This window comes from Xenopus laevis, chromosome 4L (genome assembly GCF_017654675.1).
Source record: "Xenopus laevis strain J_2021 chromosome 4L, Xenopus_laevis_v10.1, whole genome shotgun sequence".
Classification (NCBI taxonomy): Eukaryota; Metazoa; Chordata; class Amphibia; order Anura; family Pipidae; genus Xenopus; species Xenopus laevis.
In genome coordinates this window covers 149304418-149330329 of record NC_054377.1, presented here as the reverse complement: position 1 = coordinate 149330329, position 25912 = coordinate 149304418, and the positions used below count along the sequence as shown (strand labels likewise).

At 43.3% G+C, this 25912-nt stretch overlaps 1 protein-coding gene across 1 annotated transcript in view; it reads right to left on the bottom strand.

Annotated features, from left to right (window-relative positions):
• Positions 1 to 25912, bottom strand: part of LOC108714735 (protein CFAP20DC-like) — a 208921-nt gene that overhangs the window by 18050 nt on the left and 164959 nt on the right. The window lies entirely within an intron of this gene.

Genomic DNA, 25912 nt, shown 5'->3' with positions numbered 1-25912 from the left:
GGTCAGTCCTGGGCACTGGTTCTGATTAGGGAGGGGCGAATTTGACCCGTTTCATTTCGACAAAAATTCACCGCCAGCGAAATGTCGCAAACGCCCATTAAAGTCTATGGGCGTGGAAATTTTTTTTGTCGTGCGGCAAAATATTTTTGACGCACGTCTTTTTTTTGTCGCACAACACCATACAAGTCTATGGGCGTCATTTCCGCAGCGAAACAAGGCAAAAAAAAATCGCCCATCCCTAGTTCTTTAATACATGGCTTCAGTTTCATGCAGGGGCCCAGTCTACGTATCGCTTCTAAACTCTTCATAGCACCGGGAGTTTCTGAAATAAAAATACAGGTATGGGACTTGTTATCCAGAATGCTCGGGACCTGGGGTTTTCTGGATAACAGATCTTTCCGTAATTTGGATTTTTATACAGATATATAGAAAATCATATAAACATTAAATAAAGCCAATAGGCTGGTTTTGCCTCCAATAAGGATTAATTATATCTTAGTTGGGATCAAGTACAAGTTACTGTTTTATTATTACACAGAAAAAGTGCTGTGCTACGCAATATGTTGGCGCTATATAAATACATGTTAATAATAATAAGAAAAAGGAAATCAGTTTTATAAATTTGGATTATGTGGATAAAATGAAGTCTATTGGAGATGGCCTTTCCGTAAGTTGGAGCTTTCTGGATAACGGGTTTTCCGGATAATGGATCCCATTAGTGATGGGTGAATAAATTCGCCTGGCGCGAACTCGCAGTGAATTTCCACGCTTCGCCACTGGCGAATACATTTTTGAAACTCCCAGGAAAATTATGGACGCGCGTCCGAAAAGTCACTCACGCCAAAATCGATGGGCAACAAACTATTCGGATGCCCGTTGACTTTAACACCACGTCAAAACTGCCGTGAGCCACTTTTCGGACGCGTGTCCAAAATTGACGGGCATCAATTTTCGAGCTTCACAAATTTTTCGCCGTTTAGTGAATTTCGTGGTAAATTCACGAATTTTTCAGCAAAGCGCAATGGGATAAATCCTCCCATCACTAGATCTCATATATAAAACAAGAAAAAGAATCTTATGGATTCCTAATTACTGCTACTCGAGTTGCTTGTTACACGCCACTAGCGCAAGCCTCTCCAGGTAACAGCAGGGGGAGCTACTTGAGGGCTTAGTAGAAGGGGAGTAACTACAGCGGAAGCAGACCCTGAGGCTGCAGGGGGGCCAGGAGGACCTAATTCATATACAATTTCAATATATATTGGTAAAACAAGTCAACCTCTAGACATTTTGGGGGCCTGAAAAATAACTTGCTGTGGGGCCCAGTAATATGTATTTACTTCACTGGTTGGTAGGAAATTGTGATTGCAGCTACAAGTCCACCTATTTGTAATTCTGTTCTGCTCAATATTGGGAAGTATACAGGGGCGATCCAGGGCATTTTGCTGCCCAAGTCGGCCTTCGTTCTTTCAGTCTACCAGCCCCCCTCCCCATAGCACTCACACGCCGGAGGGTATTGGGGGCGTCAATGTTGCTAGCGCAATTGCGCTCTCTGCACTAGAAGAGCCGAATTTCCGGGTTGAAAAAATGGAAATTCAGCATCTAGTTACCAGGAGGGGCCTGGTAACCAGGGGGGGGGGGGGCGCTGCTGCCTGAGGTGAGTTTCTCAACCCGCCTCATTGGTGGAGCGCCCCTGGGAGTATATATCATTTATAAGAGCTCTAGGGGCATAAACTCTCGCCCCATAGTGACCATCTAGAAAGCAAATACATTCAGGGCCTTTCTTCACTCTATGGCCCAAATTCACTAAAGGACGAAACACCTAACGCTAGCGTTAATTCGCTAGCGTAGCGCATTTTCGTTATTTCGCTGATTCACTAACGGACACTGGCGTAAATTTGCTAGTGTTACTTCGCACCCTTACCCCTGGCGAATTTGCGCAATGGACGTAACTATGCAAATTCACTAATGCGCACATTTTTCTGAACGCTACCTTTTACGCCAGACTTCCCTCGCCACCTCAGACCAGGCGAAGTGCAATAGACAAATAGCAGGGGACCTTTTTACCCATAAAGAGAATCACGTACCAGAGGCCTCCCCTTCAGACTAGAGGAAAAGAAGTTTCATTTAAAGGAACAGAGTAGGGGGTTCATCACAGTCAGGACAGTGAGGTTGGGGAATGCACTGCCGGGTGATGTTGTGATGCTGATTCAGTTAATGACTATAAGAGGGACTTGGATGATTTCTTGGACAGACATAATACAAAGGCTATTGTGATACTAAACTCTATAGTTAGTATAGATATTGGTATATAGAATTTAATTAAAAGTAGGGAGGGGTGTGTGTATGGGGCTGGGTTTTCATTTGGAGGGGTTGGACTTGATGGACTTTGTCTTTTTTCAACCCAATTTAACTATGTAACTATGCAATAGAGTAGATAGGGATTGCTTCAAAAAAAGTAAAACATTTTTCTAAGTCCCAAAAACGCTGGCGTTTTTTCTTTTTTTATGGGTGATAGGCTGAAAAAGATCGAAAAATTCTTCCCCTCCTTCCCCCCTACATTTCCTAACTCATGGCAACTTAACTATACAGTGGGCACATGTGTAGGACAAAATAAAAATTTTATTTGCTGTTTTGAAGGTTTCCCAGGCTTGTGTAGTGATGCTACATATAACTCCATTGTAACTTCAATTTGGCGCCGTATGCAAATTAAGCATCGCTAGTGTAACTTCGCTTTGCTTGGCAAATTAACGCTAGCACAACTTCGAAACATTACGCTTCCCCTGAGCGCAACTTCGGATTTTAGTGAAAATTCGCCTGGCGAAGCGAACGCTGGCGCAACAACGCATCTTAGTGAATTTGCCCCTATGCCTCTCTGCACCCTGAGCCCACCGGCCCTCACTAACATGTAGATCTGATTGATGCCCAAGTTATGTCCCTCCCTCAGTTGCCCATCATAAGTACAGCACTGGTGAAATGGGGAGCACAATTGGTGAAAGGCTCAATCGTGCAACAGACATGGTGGTTTGCTCTGTTTTTTTGCACTTGCACCTTGCCGTGCCGACACCGTCTGTCTGTCCCAGGGGCTCCCTGTAATGGATCAGCCCCGCTTCTCTCTCTCAGTATTGGATAAGCACAGTCTGTCTGTCCCAGTAGCTCCCTGTAATGGATCAGCACCGCTTCTCTCTCTCAGTATTGGATAAGCACAGTCTGTCTGTCCCAGTAGCTCCCTGTAATGGATCAGCACCGCTTCTCTCTCTCTCAGTATTGGATAAGCACAGTCTGTCTGTCCCAGTAGCTCCCTGTAATGGATCAGCACCGCTTCTCTCTCTCAGTATTGGATAAGCACAGTCTGTCTGTCCCAGCAGCTCCCTGTAATGGATCAGCACCGCTTCTCTCTCTCAGTATTGGATAAGCACAGTCTGTCTGTCCCAGTAGCTCCCTGTAATGGTTTAGCCCCGCTTCTCTATTACAGCAGGGCTGCCCAAAAGGTAGATTGAGATCCAGTAGACCTTTAGCTGGTGATCAGTAGATCTCATGACATAGTCTTAAGCTGTACAGTTAGTCTAAATCACCCTTCTGCTCAGATATTTATTGTGCTATGGTTACATAAGGAATAGTTAATAATAATAATACAATATCATCATAATATAATAATACATAATAAATAACATTCTTAAATATATCAATATAACCGAACAATCAATATGATATTTAAGCAATAGAAAATGCTAACAATGCTATTATGGATGTAAATCATAAAGGGACTTTACTAAATTACTAAACATAGACCCCACATTAGTGAAGTACGGGCACTCCTGTATTACAGGGACCCACTTTGTATGGACACAGATACCCATTTTCCATTGGCCTTAGGAAGAGGATCTTCAGAATTTTTTAAAAAAACACACATTTTGATTTTGGTGGTGGATTATTTTTTCACCTACAATCAGAACCTGGGGGTACAACATGCGTGGATGGAGCAGGGAGATGGAGATGACACACCCAACTTGCCCTTCAGCCTCTCAGTAAGTTCTCTAGTTAAATCCACAGCTTGTGACTTGTTATCTCACGATTCCATCTGATTTTGCCTTTGGAAAGGTTCTCTGTTAATTCTGCTCTGGTTCATCTGCCGCTCAAGCTGTTTGTTCTCAAGGCGAGTGGCTCGGCAAACTGCACATCCAGCCCCACTAGCCGTGCCAGCAACTCAACGAGTCCCAAGCCAAAACCATTAACTACTGAATCAAGTTTTATGGGTAACAACAGTGATGTGTGTGCGTCACTGATGATTCTTTTGTGGCACTGAACATGTACCCCAAGTGCTCCGTGTGCTCCCCTGATCCCTGCCGTCCATATAAAGGGAAAGTAGATGCCATTATGCCTTTATTTCCTACATAACCTTCCTCCCTACCTGCCTGTATCATACGCTGGTCTCATAGTCTGTCAATAAGACCTGTGGTACATCGGGAAATTTTACTGCCACGGCCTTCCAGCAGAAGTGAAGTGCAAGCTCATATGACAAACAGGTTCAGGCTCAGTTACATTGTGTTTGGGGCACTGCTGCTCTCTGTACCTCAGACTGGATTTATTTAGGTGCAGACTGGGTGTCCAGGGCCTACTGGGACAGTCAACTTAAGGGCCCATCAACCTCACCTCTTGCCCCATGATTGCTCTGACATTTACCTCCTCTCTTCTCCTCCGCCCGTGGCTCTCAGCCAGCAACAGACCTGGCCACAGATCTCGGGCCAGAAAAGGTGCCCACAGCAGGAGTTTGGGGCCTCCACACCCTGGTCATCAGGGAGGGAAGAAGGTCCTGGGTTGGTCCAGTCTGACCCTGCTGCCGGGTGTATACAGCACTAATCCCAAAAGAGACAGTCATTGCACTCTACTCTGGAGCTCAATGTCCTGCACCCATATTGGGCAGGGTGTTTGCACCTGTTTTTAGAACTTTACGGTAAATAAGACTCACTGTAGTGACGGGCGAATTTGTCCCATATAGATTTGCTGTGAATTTCCCGCGAAAAATTTGCGATACAGCGATTTTGAGGCTGGTGACAAAATGGGCGCCGGCATCAAAGTTGAGGCTGGCGCCTATTAAAGTCAATGGGCATCCGTTTATTGTCGCCAGCGTCTAAATTGGCGTCAGCGTTGGAACCGTCGCCAAAAAAACCAAATTCCCATATTTATTCGCCAGCGATGATACGGCCATTTCACCGTGAATTCACGCCTGCCGAATAAATTCACCCATCACTACTCGCTGGCTGTGGGTGAGTTTCACTATAACAGTGATGGGAGTTTGCTGAGAAGATGGAGCGTAGAATCCAAACTCTGTGCATTTATCAACAGTTTTTCATTTCTAATTATGCTAAATAATGAATATATATTTGTGACCGTCCAGCAGCGTTTATTAAGGTTTGTTTTTCATGCTACTTTCCCGTTAATAATAACTCCCAAAAAAATAACCTCTCAGTTCCTGGTTATCAGGGGGAGGAGGAGGTAATTAGAGTAGAATGAGCATTAGCGCATGTGATGAGTTTGGGTACGGTGCCCTGTAGTGGTCAATCATGGCTGCGCCGGCTCCTAGGCCCTTCCCGGCTTCTGGTAAGTGAATAAACTTTGGCCCCTACATTTATTATTTGGGCTGTATTTTCTTGAGATTTGAATAGTTTACTCTTTAGATTAATTTCATGCATTACACATTTCCAACATAATTATCACTGTTTTTCATTATGTCTCCATTGCGGATATGTATAATCTTTCAGCATTTTAATTAGTCATTGATTTTGCCTGTGATTAGTTCCTTTAAGGCAATTTCAACATTTTCTTGGCCATCAATATTCACATGTTTAAAAGCCCTGTCGCCCAATCATTAATCACATGGGGGGAATCATTAGTTCTAATTCACCACTTTGCTTTTAATGTGATCATTTGCCGTTTCCCCAGTCGCCCTTGGACCATGTACATAAAACAGTATCTGGGGTTCCCAAGCTGGTCTCCCAGGGGCGAAGGGCTTCCTATACTGTGGGCTATAGAGCTTAGGTAAGTGGCGAGGGGGCTCAAACTGAAGGCCAGTTAGTGGGAGATTTGGGGAGAGTGACTCTTTGATCACCTAGATACACCTGGAAACCATGTTTGAAGGTCAATAAAGGTGAGAACTTAATGCCATATATATTTTTAGAACTTTGGTTAAATGACTGATACATCCATATTCTCCTGCAACCTTCGTTATTCAGTAAGGGGGCCATGAACAAAGGTTGAACCTCCATGGGCAGCGTAAAACACTCCACTCGGCTTGGACAACCACATAAAAATAGACTCATCATGGGGGATTTTAATGAAGGTTGGGGTTACCAAATCAGGTTCCTACATTAACAGAATGGAGGTATTATACATGAAACTGACACTGTATTTATCCTATCGTGAGTTCTGGGGTATTATCTAGGAATTGGTACTGTTTATCTGCTGTGTGTTCTGGGGTATTATACATGGAATTGGCCCTGTATTTATCTGCTGTGTGTTCTGGGGTATTATACATGGAATTGGCACTGTATTTATCTGCTGTGTGTTCTGGGGTATTATACATGGAATTGGCACTGTATTTATCTGCTGTGTGTTCTGGGGTATTATACATGGAATTGGCACTGTATTTATCTGCTGTGTGTTCTGGGGTATTATACATGGAATTGACACTGTATTTATCTGCTGTGTGTTCTGGGGTATTATACATGGAATTGGTACTGTATTTATCTGCTGTGTGTTCTGGGGTATTATACATGGAATTGGCACTGTATTTATCTGCTTTGTGTTCTGGGGTATTATACATGGAATTGACACTGTATTTATCTGCTGTGTGTTCTGGGGTATTATACATGGAATTGGCCCTGTATTTATCCTGTTGTGTGTTCTGGGGTATTATACATGGAATTGGCACTGTATTTATCTGCTGTGTGTTCTGGGGTATTATACATGGAATTGGCACTGTATTTATCCTGCTGTGTGTTCTGGGGTATAATACATGGAATGTGCCCTGTATTTATCCTGCTGTGTGTTCTGGGTATTATACATGGAATTTGCCCTGTATTTATCCTGCTGTGTGTTCTGGGATATTATACATGGAATTGGCACTGTATTTATCTGCTGTGTGTTCTGGGGTATTATACATGGAATTGGCACTGTATTTATCTGCTGTGTGTTCTGGGGTATTATACATGGAATTGACACTGTATTTATCTGCTGTGTGTTCTGGGGTATTATACATGGAATTGGTACTGTATTTATCTGCTGTGTGTTCTGGGGTATTATACATGGAATTGGCACTGTATTTATCTGCTGTGTGTTCTGGGGTATTATACATGGAATTGGCACTGTATTTATCTGCTGTGTGTTCTGGGGTATTATACATGGAATTGGTACTGTTTATCTGCTGTGTGTTCTGGGGTATTATACATGGAATTGGCACTGTATTTATCTGCTGTGTGTTCTGGGGTATTATACATGGAATTGGTACTGTATTTATCTGCTGTGTGTTCTGGGGTATTATACATGGAATTGGCACTGTATTTATCTGCTGTGTGTTCTGGGGTATTATACATGGAATTGACACTGTATTTATCTGCTGTGTGTTCTGGGGTATTATACATGGAATTGGCCCTGTATTTATCCTGTTGTGTGTTCTGGGGTATTATACATGGAATTGGCACTGTATTTATCTGCTGTGTGTTCTGGGGTATTATACATGGAATTGGCACTGTATTTATCCTGCTGTGTGTTCTGGGGTATAATACATGGAATGTGCCCTGTATTTATCCTGCTGTGTGTTCTGGGTATTATACATGGAATTTGCCCTGTATTTATCCTGCTGTGTGTTCTGGGATATTATACATGGAATTGGCACTGTATTTATCTGCTGTGTGTTCTGGGGTATTATACATGGAATTGGCACTGTATTTATCTGCTGTGTGTTCTGGGGTATTATACATGGAATTGGCACTGTATTTATCTGCTGTGTGTTCTGGGGTATTATACATGGAATTGACACTGTATTTATCTGCTGTGTGTTCTGGGGTATTATACATGGAATTGGTACTGTATTTATCTGCTGTGTGTTCTGGGGTATTATACATGGAATTGGCACTGTATTTATCTGCTGTGTGTTCTGGGGTATTATACATGGAATTGGCACTGTATTTATCTGCTGTGTGTTCTGGGGTATTATACATGGAATTGGCACTGTATTTATCTGCTGTGTGTTCTGGGGTATTATACATGAAATTGACACTGTATTTATCTGCTGTGTGTTCTGGGGTATTATACATGGAATTGGCCCTGTATTTATCCTGTTGTGTGTTCTGGGGTATTATACATGGAATTGTAGGGATGTAGCGAACGTCGGAAAAAAAGTTCGCGAACATATTCGCGAACTTGCGCAAAAATGCGAGCGGTTCGCGAACGGTTCGCGAACCCCATAGACTTCAATGGGAAGGCGAACTTTAACATCTAGAAAAGACATTTCTGGCCAGAAAAATGATTTTAAAGTTGTTTAAAGGGTGCAACGACCTGGACAGTGGCATGCCAGAGGGGGATCAAGGGCAAAAATGTATCTGAAAAATCTGCCTGTGTGTGCTTGGAAGAGATAGTGTAGGGGGAGAGCTGTTAGTGATTTCAGGGACAGATGATAGTAAGCTTGCTGGCTAGTAATCTGCTTGATACTGCTCTGTATTGGAGGGACAGAAGTCTGCAGGGATTTGAGGGACATTTTAGCTTAGGTAGCTTTGCTGGCTAGTAATCTACTGTTCTCTTTAAACAACTGCCATACGTTGACCTTGTAGGCATTGTTTGCCCAGTTTTTTTGGACGCAGCCACTGAAGCACAGTTGCCAGAAAAAATATGCCATATAAATGCTGAAAATAGTAATTTTTCGCCATACGTTGACCTTGTAGACATTGTTTGCCCAGTTTTTTTGGACGCAGCCACTGAAGCACAGTTGCCAGAAAAATTATGCCATATAAATGCTGAAAATATAAATTTTTTTGGTTGCAGCCACTGAAGCACAGAGGCCAGAAAAATTATGCCATATAAATGCAGAAAATATGCATTTTTTTGGTCGCAGCCACTGAAGCACAGTTGCCAGAAAAAATATGCCATATAAATGCTGAAAATAGTCATTTTTTGCCATATACGTTGAGTCAACGTATGGCAAAAAATTACTATTTTCAGCATTTATATGGCATATTTTTTCTGGCCTCTGTGCTTCAGTGGCTGCGGCCAAAAAAACTGGGCAAACAATGCCTACAAGGTCAACGTCGTTGACCTTGTAGGCATTGTTTGCCCAGTTTTTTTGGCCGCAGCCACTGAAGCACAGAGGCCAGAAAAAATATGCCATATAAATGCTGAAAATAGTAATTTTTTTGGTCGCAGCCACTGAAGCACAGTTGCCAGAAAAATTATGCCATATAAATGCTGAAAATATAAATTTTTTTGGTTGCAGCCACTGAAGCACAGAGGCCAGAAAAATTATGCCATATAAATGCTGAAAATATAAATTTTTTTGGTTGCAGCCACTGAAGCACAGAGGCCAGAAAAATTATGCCATATAAATGCAGAAAATATGCATTTTTTTGGTCGCAGCCACTGAAGCACAGTTGCCAGAAAAATTATGCCATATAAATGCAGAAAATATGCATTTTTTTGGACGCAGCCACTGAAGCACAGTTGCCAGAAAAAATATGCCATATAAATGCTGAAAATAGTCATTTTTTGCCATACGTTGACCTTGTAGACATTGTTTGCCCAGTTTTTTTGGTTGCAGCCACTGAAGCACAGAGGCCAGAAAAAATTAAACCAGTAGGGTTTGCACCCTAGTTTGTAACGGTGGCGGAGGGAGGAGGAGGACGCTAAAGGACAGCTGTGTGTGGAGTCATGAGGCTTGAAGAGAAGGACAGCTGCATAGAAGTCAGAACAAGTCTTCCGGCGTGCAGTAACCCTCCGAGATCCACCCCTCATTCATTTTAATAAAGGTCAGGTAATCGACACTTTTGTGACCTAGGCGAGTTCTCTTCTCAGTTACAATCCCTCCTGCTGCACTGAAGGTCCTTTCTGAGAGCACACTTGAGGCTGGGCAAGACAAGAGGTTCATGGCAAATTGTGACAGCTCTGGCCACAGATCAAGCCTGCGCACCCAGTAGTCCAGGGGTTCATCGCTCCTCAGAGTGTCGATATCTGCAGTTAATGCCAGGTAGTCCGCTACCTGCCGGTCGAGGCGTTCTTTGAGGGTGGATCCAGAAGGGTTGTGGCGCTGCCTTGGACAGAAAAACATTTGCATGTCTGACGTTACAGACTGGCCAAAGGGCTTTGTCCTTGCAGGTGTGCTCGTGGCAGGATTACTGGCACCTCTGCCCCTGGAATGTTGATGAGTTCCTGAAGTGACATCACCCTTAAAAGCATTGTACAACATGTTTTGCAGGCTGGTTTGTAAATGCCGCATCTTTTCGGACTTGTGGTATGTTGGTAACATTTCTGACACTTTATGCTTGTACCGAGGGTCTAGTAGCGTTGCGACCCAGTACAGGTCCTTCTCCTTAAGCCTCTTGATACGGGGGTCCTTCAACAGGCATGACAGCATGAAAGACCCCATTCTCACAAGGTTGGATGCAGAGCTATCCATCTCCGCTTCCTCATTATCAAGGACTGCATCATCCACGGTCTCCTCCCCCCAGCCACGTACAAGACCAGGGGTCCCCAAAAGGTCACCACTAGCCCCCTGGGAAGCCTGCTCCTGTTGGTCCTCCTCCTCCTCCTCCACAAAGCCACCTTCCTCCTCTGACTCCACTTCTGGCACCTCTCCCTGCGTTGCAGCAGGTGCCTGGGTTCGTTCTGGTGATTCCGACCAGAAATCGTGCGCTTCCAGCTCCTCGTCACGCTGGTCTACAGCCTCATCTGTCACTCGTCGCACGGCACGCTCCAGGAAGAAAGCGAAGGGTATTAGGTCGCTGATGGTGCCTTCGGTGCGACTGACCATATTTGTCACCTCTTCAAAAGGTCGCATGAGCCTGCAGGCATCGCGCATAAGCACCCAGTAACGGGGGAAAAAAATCCCCAGCTGTGCAGATCCAGTCCTACCACCCAGTTCAAAAAGGTACTCGTTGACGGCCCTTTGTTGTTGCAGCAGACGTTCCAACATAAGGAGCGTTGAATTCCAGCGAGTCTGGCTGTCAGAAATCAAACGCCTGACTGGCATGTTGTAGCGCTGCTGAATGTCAGCAAGGCGTGCCATGGCTGTGTAGGAACGTCTGAAATGGGCCGACACCTTTCTGGACTGGGTGAGAACGTCCTGGAATCCTGGGTACTTGGAGACAAAACGTTGGACTATTAAATTTAACACATGTGCCATGCAGGGCACATGTGTTAAATTGCCTAGTCTCAACGCTGCCAACAGATTGCTTCCATTGTCACACACCACTTTTCCGATCTGCAGTTGGTGTGGGGTCAGCCACCGATCGGCCTGTGACTGCAGAGATGACAGGAGTACAGATCCGGTATGGTTTTTGCTTTCCAGGCACGTCATCCCCAAGACAGCGTGACAACGGCGTACCTGGCACGTCGAATAGCCTAGGGGGAGCTGGGGGTGCACAGGTGTGGAGGAGGAGAAGGAGGACCCAGCAGCAGAGTAAGAAGAAGAAGAAGACGAGGTAGAGAGCGATGGAGGAGTAGAGGTGGTGGCAGAACCGCGTGCAATCCGTGGCGGTGACACCAACTCCACTGTTGTTGTTGAGCTACCCATTCCCTGCTTCCCAGCCATTACCAAGTTCACCCAGTGGGCAGTGTAGGTGACATACCTGCCCTGACCATGCTTGGAGGACCATGCGTCAGTAGTCATATGGACCTTTGGCCCAACACTAAGTGACAGAGATGCGGTAACTTGGCTCTGCACATGTTGGTACAGGTGTGGTATTCCCTTTTTAGAAAAAAAATTGCGGCTGGGTACCTTCCACTGCGGTGTCCCAATTGCTACAAATTTGCGGAAGGCCTCAGAGTCCACCAGCTGGTATGGTAAAAGCTGGCGGGCTAAGAGTGCAGACAAGCCAGCTGTCAGACGCCGGGCAAGGGGGTGACAGTCAGACATTGGCTTCTTACGCTCAAACATGGCCTTCACAGAAACTTGGCTGGTGGCAGATGACTGGGAATGGGAACAGGTGGTCAAGGTGGAAGGCGGAGTGGAGGGTGGTTCAGACGGGTCAAGGAGAGCAGAGGTAGAGCAGTAAGATGCTGGACCAGAAGGAGTGTGGCTTTTAGTTTGCCTGTTGCCTTTGAGGTGTTGCTCCCAAAGTGCTTTGTGCTTGCCGCTCATGTGCCTTCGCATAGAAGTTGTACCTATGTGGCTGTTGGGCTTACCAAGGCTCAGTTTCTGACTGCACTCATTGCAAATTACAATGCTTTTGTCAGAGGCACACACATTAAAAAAATCCCACACTGCTGACTTTTTGGAAGTGTGCGATCTGGCGGTAACAGTAGAAGTTGGCGGAGTTGGCGGTATTGGCGGCAATGGCGGGTGCGTTGGCCGGCTGAACACAGGTGCCGATACATGTTGTTGCCCTGCTGATCCCTGCGGGCTGTCCTCCCTGCTTCTTCTAAGTCTTATTCTCCTACTGCCTCTCTGACTCTCCGTCTCTCCATCTGAACTACCCTCCTCTTGCTCTCTTCTACTAGGCACCCACAAAACATCAATCTCCTCATCATCATTCTCCTCAGATGCATCAATTTCTTCTGACACATCACAGAAGGAAGCAGCAGCGGGGACCTCCTCCTCATCACTCATTATGTCCATCTCTATCGTGTTCTCTGCCAGAATTAAATCTGGTGTAAGGTCCTCATCTCCTTCATCTTCTTCTGGCAATAATGGTTGCGCATTACTCAGTTCAAGAAACTCATTGGAAAATAACTCCTCTGACCCCAGTGAAGAAGGGGCACCGGTGGTGGAGGAAGTGTTACGTGGGGTGGCCATAGCAGTGGAGGATGAGGAGGATGTTGTGGTAAAGTTAGAAACGGTAGAGGATGGGGTGTGCTGTGTAAGCCAGTCAACTACCTCTTCAGCATTTTGGGAGTTCAGGGTCATTGGCTTTTTAAAACTGGGAAATTTGCTAGGGCCACAGGATTGCATAGCAGCACGGCCCCTAGCACGGCCTCTGCGTGGCGGCCTGCCTTTGCCTGGCATTATTTTTAAAAAAACAACAACAACAACAAAAACTCAGTTGGTTTTTCTGGAAACGATAATACACACAGCTAGATGGCGGGTTGAAGAAAACACTGTGCAAATAATGCCTACAAAGTCAACGTATACACTACTACAGCGGTGGATACGGATTACGTAAAATATATGAATGCTGCTTGAAAAAAAGTAACTCAAGTGGTTTTTCTAGAGACGATAATATTATCAATATTTAGACAAAATGTGAACAAGGTCACACAGCTCGATGGCGGGTTGAAGAAAACAGTGTGCAAATAATGCCTACAAGGTCAACGTATACACTACTACAGCGGTGGATACGGATTACGTAAAATATATGAATGCTGCTTGAAAAAAAGTAACTCAAGTGGTTTTTCTAGAGACGATAATATTATCAATATTTAGACAAAATGTGAACAAGCTCACACAGCTCGATGGCGGGTTGAAGAAAACAGTGTGTAAATAATGCCTACAAGGTCAACGTATACACTACTACAGCGGTGGATACGGATTACGTAAAATATATGAATGCTGCTTGAAAAAAAGTAACTCAAGTGGTTTTTCTAGAGACGATAATATTATCAATATTTAGACAAAATGTGAACAAGCTCACACAGCTCGATGGCGGGTTGAAGAAAACACTGTGCAAATAATGCCTACAAGGTCAACGTATACACTACTACAGCGGTGGATACGGATTACGTAAAATATATGAATGCTGCTTGAAAAAAAGTAACTCAAGTGGTTTTTCTAGAGACGATAATATTATCAATATTTAGACAAAATGTGAACAAGCTCACACAGCTCGATGGCGGGTTGAAGAAAACAGTGTGCAAATAATGCCTACAAGGTCAACGTATACACTACTACAGCGGTGGATACGGATTACGTAAAATATATGAATGCTGCTTGAAAAAAAGTGACTCCGGTGTTTTTTCTGGAGACGGTAATATTATGGATATTTAGACAGAATGGGAACAAGGTCACACAGCTCGATGGCGGGTTGAAGAAAACAGTGTGCAAATAATGCCTACAAGGCCAACGTATACACTACTACAGCGGTGGATACGGATTACGTAAAATATATTATGGCTGCTTGAAAAAAGTGACTCCGGTGTTTTTTCTGGAGACGGTAATATTATGGATATTTAGACAGAATGTGAACAAGGTCACACAGCTCGATGGCGGGTTGAAGAAAACAGTGTGCAAATAATGCCTACAGGGCAAATAATGCCTAAAAGGTCAACTTATACACTACTACAGCGGTAGTAAAATAAAAAAAAGTAAAATAAAAAAAAAATGAATATTAAAAAAAAAAAATTAAAGTTGGTGCTGCTGAACTACTAGGAGCAGCAGATTAGCACACCAGTCCCACTCCCCAACACTGCTAGACTAATAGCACTGGGCTCTTATAGTAGTAGTAGTAGTAGTAGTAGTAAAACAACAAAAAAATAAATAAAAGCAGTCCTTACAAGGACTACTGTTATTGCAGCAGTCAGCAGATGAGATCAGAAGCAGGACAGCTGCCCACTGCAGCTACATACAGAGCACTGCAGTAGAAGGTAGATTACTAGCCAGCAAAGCTACCTAAGCTTAAATGTCCCTCAAACCCCTGCAGACTTCTGTCCCTCCAATAACAGAGCAGTATCAAAACGATTACTAGCCAGCAAACTTTCAACTGTCCCTGAAATCACTAACAGGCAGCAGCTCTCTCCCTACACTATCTCTTCAGCACACACAGGCAGAGTGAAAAAACGCTGCAGGGCTTCGGTTTTTATAGGGAAGGGGAGTGGTCCAGGGGAGAGCTTCCTGATTGGCTGCCATGTACCTGCTGGTCTGGGGTGAGAGGGCAAAAAAAAGCGCCAACAATGGCGAACCCAAAATGGCGAACGTCGCGCGACGTTCGCGAACTTCCGGCGAGCGCGAACACCCGATGTTCGCGCGAACAAGTTCGCCGGCGAACAGTTCGCGACATCTCTATGGAATTGGCACTGTATTTATCTGCTGTGTGTTCTGGGGTATTATACATGGAATTGGCACTGTATTTATCCTGCTGTGTGTTCTGGGGTATAATACATGGAATGTGCCCTGTATTTATCCTGCTGTGTGTTCTGGGTATTATACATGGAATTTGCCCTGTATTTATCCTGCTGTGTGTTCTGGGATATTATACATGGAATTGGCACTGTATTTATCTGCTGTGTGTTCTGGGGTATTATACATGGAATTGGCACTGTATTTATCTGCTGTGTGTTCTGGGGTATTATACATGGAATTGGCACTGTATTTATCTGCTGTGTGTTCTGGGGTATTATACATGGAATTGGCACTGTATTTATCTGCTGTGTGTTCTGGGGTATTATACATGGAATTGGCACTGTATTTATCTGCTGTGTGTTCTGGGGTATTATACATGGAATTGGCACTGTATTTATCCTGCTGTGTGTTCTGGGGTATTATACATGGAATTGGCACTGTATTTATCTGCTGTGTGTTCTGGGGTATTATACATGGAATTGACACTGTATTTATCTGCTGTGTGTTCTGGGGTATAATACATGTAATGTGCCCTGTATTTATCCTGTTGTGTGTTCTGGGGTATTATACATGGAATTGGCACTGTATTTATCCTGCTGTGTGTTCTGGGATATTATACATGGAATTGGCACTGTATTTATCTGCTGTGTGTTCTGGGGTATTATACATGGAATTGGCACTGTATTTATCTGCTGTGTGTTCTGGGGTATTATACATGGAATTGACACTGTATTTATCTGCTGTGTGTTCTGGGGTATTATACATGGAATTTGCCCTGTATTTATCCTGTTGTGTGTTCTGGGGTATAATACATGGAATTTGCCCTGTATTTATCCTGCTGTGTGTTCTGGGATATTATACATGGAATTGGCACTGTATTTATCTGCTGTGTGTTCTGGGGTATTATACATGGAATTGACACTGTATTTATCTGCTGTGTGTTCTGGGGTATAATACATGGAATGTGCCCTGTATTTATCCTGTTGTGTGTTCTGGGGTATTATACATGGAATTGGCACTGTATTTATCTGCTGTGTGTTCTGGGGTATTATACATGGAATGTGCCCTGTATTTATCCTGCTGTGTGTTCTGGGGTATAATACATGGAATGTGCCCTGTATTTATCCTGCTGTGTGTTCTGGGATATTATACATGGAATTGGCACTGTATTTATCTGCTGTGTGTTCTGGGGTATTATACATGGAATTGGCCCTGTATTTATCCTGCTGTGTGTTCTGGGGTATTATACATGGAATTGACACTGTATTTATCTGCTGTGTGTTCTGGGGTATTATACATGGAATTGGCACTGTATTTATCTGCTGTGTGTTCTGGGGTATTATACATGGAATTGGCACTGTATTTATCTGCTGTGTGTTCTGGGGTATTATACATGGAATTGACACTGTATTTATCTGCTGTGTGTTCTGGGTATTATACATGGAATTGGCACTGTATTTATCCTGCTGTGTGTTCTGGGGTATAATACATGGAATGTGCCCTGTATTTATCCTGCTGTGTGTTCTGGGATATTATACATGGAATTGGCCCTGTATTTATCTGCTGTGTGTTCTGGGGTATTATACATGGAATTGGCCCTGTATTTATCCTGCTGTGTGTTCTGGGGTATTATACATGGAATTGGCCCTGTATTTATCCTGCTGTGTGTTCTGGGTATTATACATGGAATTGGCACTGTATTTATCTGCTGTGTGTTCTGGGGTATTATACATGGAATTGGTCCTGTATTATCCTGCCGTGTGTTCTGGGTATTATACATGGAACTGGCCCTGTATTTATCTGCTGTGTGTTCTGGGGTATTATACATGGAATTGGCACTGTATTTATCCTGCTGTGTGTTCTGGGATATTATACATGGAATTGGCACTGTATTTATCTGCTGTGTGTTCTGGGGTATTATACATGGAATTAGCACTGTATTTATCTGCTGTGTGTTCTGGGGTATTATACATGGAATTGGCCCTGTATTTATCCTGCTGTGTGTTCTGGGGTATTATACATGGAATTGGCACTGTATTTATCCTGCTGTGTGTTCTGGGGTATTATACATGGAATTGGCCCTGTATTTATCCTGCTGTGTGTTCTGGGGTATTATACATGGAATTGGCCCTGTATTTATCCTGCTGTGTGTTCTGGGGTATTATACATGGAATTGACCCTGTATTTATCCTGCTGTGTGTTCTGGGGTATTATACATGGAATTGGCAAATATGGTCCCCTGTTTAGTCCTGTGGGCTCTTAGCATAATATAAAGTAAATATATATATGTGAAGTAGGAAACGATGGGCTAAATTAGTTACATATATTGGTAGTGGTTCCAATGAAGTTTAATGCCTGTGATAATAAATCCGTCCCTATTGCTGAACTGTATTTCTTTTTGATAAATGAATATTTTTTCAGCGAATGTATCATCTTTAGCCACAGTAAAAAGGCCACATGTCTCTGGGTGAGCGACACACTGCGATTCTGTTCCGTGCTATTAGCCGCCGGTGCACTTGGCTCAGGAAGTTTGAGAGACGGGCGATGTGCCAGAATATGAGGAATTAATTTGAGGGGATAAGCTGTCATGGATGCTGAGAAAGCGTGTGGTTTAACGGCAGAATTGCTTTGTTTGTACAGATTTCTCCAAAGCCCACTGTCTGTCACAGAACCCACATACTGCTGATTAGTTTCACAATAAACGCAACTGCCATTGACTGTAAAGTGAACAGCTCCCATACTCAACGGTTACTCTGTATAAATTCTAATTACTCAATTGTCATCTGTCTCCTAATGGGTCTGGTTCAGAGAAACTGAAACTTGGCAAAAATGGGCCAAATCAGAAGCAAAATCATCCTCAGGCTCAATTACATGTCCCATAATATCCTGTAATGGGATGAATATTCAGAGGTAAAGAAAAAGGGGAGTTAATGGAGTTAAAGTATAAATATTGTGGGTCCCTGGCCTAGTGGAGAATGGTGTCGTCAGAGGGGATGGCAGTGGGTCACGTGCATGTGGGGGATTGGGGGTTATGTTTCACATTCTAGCTGGAGGGGGGTCCATGTTTGTTGGTTTGTTTGCTTGAAAGTCTGGGGCCATTAAAGGAGAACTAAACCCTAAAAATGAATATGGCTAAAAATGGCCTATTTTATATAGTGAACTTATTGCACGAGGCTAAAGTTTCAGCTTGTCAATAGCAGCAATGATCCAGGACTTCAAACTTGTCACAGGGGGTCACCATCTTGGAAAGTGTCTGTGACACTCACATGCTCAGTGGGCTCTGATTGGCTGTTGAGAAGCTAAGCTTAGGGCTCGTCACTAATTATCCAGCAGAAAATGAGCTTCCCTGGCTGTAATATAAGCTGATGCTACAGGTTTGCTGATTATTCAATTCTGATGCTAATTGCACTGGTTTCTGTGCTGCCATGTAGTAATTATGTGTATTAATTACTAATCAGCCTTATATTGTGACATTTCTATTCTATGTGTACTGTATATTGTGAGTGGCTCCCTAAGCTCAGTAAGTGACAGCAGCACAGAGCATGTGAATCAGTGAATCAGCAGAAAAGAAGATGGGGAGCTACTGGGGCATCTTTGGAGACACAGATCTTTACTGCTAAAGGGCTGTGGTTGCCTTGGGCTGGTACAGAAGCACAAAACATCATGTACAACTTTCTACCTACTTCTTTAGTTAGGCTTTAGTTCTCCTTCAAGGGCCACTGCCTGGACATCCCTGCTGTATATTCCTGTATTAAATCGATCTATTGTATCCTGATTTGAGCTATTGAAATGCCTAAAGAAAGGTACAGTATGGTGGCCTAGTCTGGGGAGGGTTAAGCTAGGGTTATAGGGCAAGGGGCGAAGGGTTAATGACACTTACCTCCTACTTCCAGGAGGCAGGGGTCTGGAGCAAAGCTTACCTTGCCTTCATTTGTCAACCATGAGCAGTTGCACCAGATTAGTTATCAGAACTAGTTTTTTGTTACATGGTTTAAAGCAGTTTTTTCCCAGTTTAATGACCACTGCGTTTATAAAGCTGTCACCGTTATACTGGGCTGTCAGTTCGGGGTAAGAGGGAGAGTTGGATATTGGGGAGCACCGACCATCAGTCACAGAAAATGGTGTGAAGAGTCAGATAATTAATCATAAATCACAAGAGCAAAGAGAAAGAGCTGACCCATATAACTGCACCCTATCCACAGCGTCCGAAACTCATGTGTATTTGTTAATTAAAGGAGAAGAAAAGGCTAAAATTAAGTAAGCTTTATCAGAAAGGTCTATATAAATACACCAGTAAACCCTCAAAGTAATGCTGCTCTGAGTCCTCTGTCAAAAGAAACACCACATTTCTTTCCTTCTATTGTGTACTCATGGGCTTCTGTATCAGACTTCCTGTTTTCAGCTTAAACCTCCAGGGCTAGGGCTTGAGCATGCTCAGTTTGCTCCTCTCCCCTCCCCTCCCTGCTGTAATCTGAGCCCATAGCTATGAGTGAGCAGGGAGAGACTCAGGCAGGAAGTGATGTCACACCAAGCTAATATGGCAGCTGCTATCCTAAACAAACAGAGAGAGCTTCTAGAGCTGTTTTACTCAGGTATGGTAAAGCATTCTGCAGAATAAATATGTTATAGCTTGCGCTATCATGGCTAATCTATTGGCAATAAACTGCTTTGATAGCTTCCCATCTCCTTTAAAATGTAACTAAAATTGATGTCCATTAAAAATCGGTAAGCAGCAGAAAACTGATCGACCAGGGTAGGATCAGTTGGTTCTACAGGTTGTAAGCTATTGTGGCTATGTAATAAGCTAGTACTGCTCCAGAATGGAGTCGCCGGCAATGTCAACTGAAGGATCCCACTCCCCGTGCCAACCTCTTCACCCACTTCGAGATCCCTCCCATAGAGTGGTAATCTAGGCGCCCTTGATTAGTTAATCAAGTTATTAATAATAATAATAAAACAGTACTTTATGGGAACTAAGCGGCATAAATCCATGTTGGTCGGAAAACAATTCCAGTGGTTGAAATGCTTTTAGTATCTTTAAGGCAAAATCCCCACCAAAATTCAGTGTAATAGATACCTATATTATATATAACCACTATAGACAGATAATATCCACACTTCATAGGCTTTGCAGCAAATTTGTCCCCAAAGGAGCCCTGTCTGGAGGCCCCAGGGCAAATGTAAACAGATGCAGGTGCAAATGTCCTGTATATTGGAGACAAAATATAAACATTTAGACTAAAAAGAATTGTGGAATAAAAATCAAGAGCGTTAGGCTGGTGTGACCCAGATACCTGCTGTGCATGAAATGGCCAAGTGGTGGCGCTGTTGGTATAGCAATAAAAACAGCACAAATCACTCCCTTTCTGTAAACTAAGTAAATTGTTTTTTTCTTTCTTTTTTTTACCTTTCTTTCTGTTTTTTTTTTTTGTGTGACACTGAGCATGCTGAGGACACTTTCTTTGTTAGGAACATAACGTTGTTATATGGAAGGTGCGCTCACTGAGTAGACGGCAGTCAGTCGCCATTAATACAGGTGATGATATGTTCCCAACTGCCGAAAATATTGCTGCTTTCAGAAAATATAATTGATAGATCTGTCCTGGCACTTTTCATGGACCACTTTGCTAACCGGATGCATTAGGAGCGGATGAAACTCCCTGCCCAGTATTTGTCTAAACAGCTGGAAGATCAGCCTTTCATCTGGCACTTTCAACTGGCGGCCGAACGGGTAACCCTTTCACTGCCGCTCCGGCCACTGGAAAACTGGTTGAATACATAACGGAAAGCTGCTTAGAATTAACGTTTTTGTTACAGTATTTTGCTGGCGTTCCCCTTTAAATATCTGGTTAATGGAATTTTTACCCTAATCTTATTTATTGTTGGACAGAACTGACTCCTGATGCCTGACAGCAATGCACCCAGTGCCCCCTTCAAATATCTGACTGGTTGCTATGGGTTACTAGACCTGGTGCAGTCATTGCAGCTTTAATTACATTAACCCTTGCAGAGTAGGGAAAACATGTGACACGTGGAGGTGCCAATCTGCGCTGCCAGGAAGGCCGAAGCGGCCAATGGAATGTTCTGCAACTGGATATTTCCTATGGGCTGCAATGTGACAGTTGGATAAATAATGCAATTTGATATTTACAGAGCGAGTGTATGAGGATATTGATTTATAGGCACGAGAGGGAATGTTGTGCTAATACTGGTGACATTATTTAACCTCACTGGGGGGAATAAAGGAGATTTACAGGATTAGCTTCTCCATATAAGGACCAACCACTGTACATGTATCCGTTATCCAGAAAGCTCTGAATTACGGGAAGGCCGTCTCCCATAGACTCCATTTTATCCAAATAATCCACATTGTTTTTTTAAATGATTTCCTTTTTCTGTGTAATAATTAAACAGTAACTTGTACTTGATCCCAACTAAGATATAATTAATCCTTATTGGAAGCAAAACCAGCCTATTGGCTTTATTTAATGTTTATTTGATTTTCTAGTAGACTTAAAGGGGTAGTTCACCTTCCAATCACTTTTTTCAATTCAGTTGTTTTCAGATTGTTCCCCAGAAATAAAGCCTTTTTTTCAATTATTTTCCATTATTTATTTTTTTACTGTTTTTACAAAATGTAAGGAGCAGATTTATCAAAGGTCGAGGTGAATATTCGAATGAAAAAAATTCAAATTTCAAGTTATTTTTTTGTGTACTTCAACTAGGGAATAGTCCAAATTCAATTCGAATTTGAAAAAAATTAGAATATCGAAATTTATTATGTACTGTCTTCTTCGACCATTCACCATCTAGAACCTGCCAAATTGCTGTTTTAGCCTATGGGGGACCTCCTAGAACCTATTTGGAGTTTTTTTGGGGAAAAACTTTGAATTAAATTCGTCCGAATGCGATATTCCTTTGATTTGTACGATTCGTATTAAGCCGAATACGGACCTATTTGATCAAAAACTGACCTATTCGACCAAAAAAAAAACTTCGACTTAATTTCGGTTGGTCATTTTGAATTCGAATTTCGAAGTTTTTTTCAATTTGAAATTTGACCCTTGATAAATGTGCCCCAAAGTGTCATCATCATCATCTGGCAGCTCATTAATTCAGGTGCAGATTCTGATCTGTTACAATTTTACAACATTGAGTTGATCAGCAGCATCTCTGGAGTATTAGTAACTATTGTATCCATATCTAACAGCTGCCTGTAATGAAACCCAGAGATTCTTTGCAGGTACAAAGATAAGAAATGTATCAACTAAATGTATCCATTTAGAATAGTTTATAGGGTCGGTGACCCCCTCTCAGTGCTGCTTTAGAAGGTGAAAAAATTTACACTTCAATATTAGAAAAACGGGGACACATAGAAAATAGAAAGTTATTGGAAAAATTTCTTGTGATCTATCTGAAAACAACTAGTTGTTTGAAGGTGAACCACCCCTTTAAGGTATGAAGATCCAAATTACAGAAAGATCTGTTATCTGGAAAACCCCTGGTCACAAACAGGGGCTTATTTATACTAACGCACCCGAGGGCCTGGGCATAGGGCGGCACGGTTTTGGGGGTGACCCTCGGTTGCCTATTTTTTGTTTTTTTTCTTTAATTCCCCCACCCTCTGCCACAGATTTCCATAGGAAAACCGGTGAGGGAGCTGGGGCGGGGGAGTCGGGAAGGAGGGGCAGAGGAATCACGCGGAAGTGATGTTACGCATGCGACGTAAGGGGCGTGTTTAGGTCCGGTGCATAGGGCAGCATTGGATCTAAATACAGCCCTGGTCCCGAGCATTCTGGAGAACAGATCCCATACCTGTATATTTGTAAATAATCATAATAATGTATTGATGGGCGAATTTATTCGACAGGCATGGATTTGCGGCGACTTTCCAGATTTCGCCGATGGTGAATGTTTTCGTGAAACTGCTGCGAAAAGTAGTAGTGGGGAAAATCGCTGCAACAAAAAAATTGCCGCTTGTCAAAATTATTTGGACGCCCATTGACTTTGATGCATTTGGACAAAATGTAAAAATTGTCACTCATGTCAAAATTGTTGTGCGTCAAAATAATTTTGACGCCCATTGTCTTCAATGCGTTTCGTGAATTTTTCGCGCTTCAAGAATTTTGTCCGTGAATCGAAGTGGGACAGATTTGCCCATCACTAATCATATGTTCTCCAATGGAAATGAAATATTGCCCCGCCAGGTGTAGGTCATGACCCAATATGGGCGCAGCCTTTTGTAAATCACGTGTGAATGGCGTCAGCATTAATACGGGCATCACAAGAGGTAAACTATACACGTGTGCTATACAGAGGGAGTTGGTATAAAGCACATGGGTCCAGGGAAATGCCATACTAGGTGCCACAATACTGACTCTAAACCCTACAGGCACCAATGCATTTGGCACTGGGATTTAAGAGCACAAAATTGGCATCTGCAGCACCTGCTGCTTCATCTGCTGTTAGTGAATGAGGCCCAGTATGTCCGTCGCTATTCTGGGAGCCCAAATCTTTTCTCCAAACACTGAGCCCAGTTCTGCTGTGAATAAGGGGGTCGGTGGGGAGTTGCAGAATAGGAAGGTGCTCCTGCTAATCCCCAGTAATGAAACATTAATGTCCCAGAGCTGCCGCTGATTTAGAGTGTCACTGGCACTGCTTCCGCCTCCTACACTGAGATCAGGGGATGTTTTTCTAAAGCAATTGCCTCTACTTAGTAAATGATTCCCTAAAGCAGAGTCAGGGCTGGGGGAGGAATAATCCTTTATCCTGCCTTTCTGAATTCCAGATCGATATTTCCAGCTTCCGCACACGGTCTAACTTGCCCTTATTGAGAATATTATCATAATCAGATAAGCGCCGTATCTCTCTGCCTCGGGAGCCTATCGACTGGCACCATTGTCCTCTGGAATTGTCCTGTCAACAAGTATAGAAGGTTATTTAGTGTCTCATTCCTACCATCAAATGTCAAGTTTTTTTTTATAATCCTGAAAATAATATATTCTGTGGTTTTGGTTAAAAAAAGTTTCATTTTGCTGCTCCCCATTGTAAGCAGCAGTCCTGTCCTGCTTTACGGCAGCTTAGATTCTAGCTATCTGTATAACAGAGCATTCTGTCCCAGTGGCTGCACAGATCCTATCTGATCCCCATTGTAAGCAGCAGTCCTGTCCTGCTTTATGGCAGCTGAGATTCTAGCTATCTGTATAACAGAACATTCTGTCCCAGTGGCTGCACAGATCCTATCTGATCCCCATTGTAAGCAGCAGTCCTGTCCTGCTTTATGGCAGCTGAGATTCTAGCTATCTGTATAACAGAACATTCTGTCCCAGTGGCTGCACAGATCCTATCTGATCCCCATTGTAAGCAGCAGTCCTGTCCTGCTTTATGGCAGCTGAGATTCTAGCTATCTGTATAACAGAGCATTCTGTCCCAGTGGCTGCACAGATCCTATCTGATCCCCATTGTAAGCAGCAGTCCTGTCCTGCTTTATGGCAGCTGAGATTCTAGCTATCTGTATAACAGAACATTCTGTCCCAGTGGCTGCACAGATCCTATCTGATCCCCATTGTAAGCAGCAGTCCTGTCCTGCTTTATGGCAGCTGAGATTCTAGCTATCTGTATAACAGAACATTCTGTCCCAGTGGCTGCACAGATCCTATCTGATCCCCATTGTAAGCAGCAGTCCTGTCCTGCTTTACGGCAGCTTAGATTCTAGCTATCTGTATAACAGAACATTCTGTCCCAGTGGCTGCACAGATCCTATCTGATCCCCATTGTAAGAAGCAGTCCTGTCCTGCTTTATGGCAGCTGAGATTCTAGCTATCTGTATAACAGAACATTCTGTCCCAGTGGCTGCACAGATCCTATCTGATCCCCATTGTAAGCAACAGTCCTGTCCTGCTTTATGGCAGCTGAGATTCTAGCTATCTGTATAACAGAACATTGTGTGACATTTGGCAGGATTGCTTTGTGGAGTTGCTGTACTGTGAAGCTGACGTGAGCTGAAGGTCCTGTGTTTGATGGAGCGTCTCCAGGTTACGGTGTTGACTGTATCTAATATTTATTTACCTTGTGTCGGCATTACGAGTATCCGTGTTATGCCGGGAGAAGCTCTCACGCTTACATGTAATTATACAAGAAAGAACACTTTAGGAATGAATGTTCCGAGGTGGAGGAAGATGACATTTACAACAAAGCTAAAACCAAAATGTGTGAAATATAAACAAATACCATTTCCAGGGATCAGACAAGATTATCAAGAGCTTTGTGGTTTATAAAGAAATAGGAGAATGTGAATAACCTACTGGGGGCAACAACTCAATGGCTTTCAGTTGGGAAAAACCCATAGAAATGTCACCATCTTGCACTACTGATATTGGGGCTCATTTATAAACACTGGGCAAATTTGCACCTGGGCAGTAACCCATAGCAACCAATCACTTATTACCTTTTTTCCAGCTAGCTGCAGGTTGAACAGTGAAAGCAGACATCTGATTGGTTGCCATGGGTTACTGCCCAGGTGCAAATTTGCCCAGTGTATATAAATGAGCCCCACTATCTTTCTCTACCATTGTTCCTTTACTCCACTGTTTGTCCTACTGTCTCTCCTTCTATCTCTGTCTTGCTCTAGTTTCTTTACTTTACTCCACTCTTTCC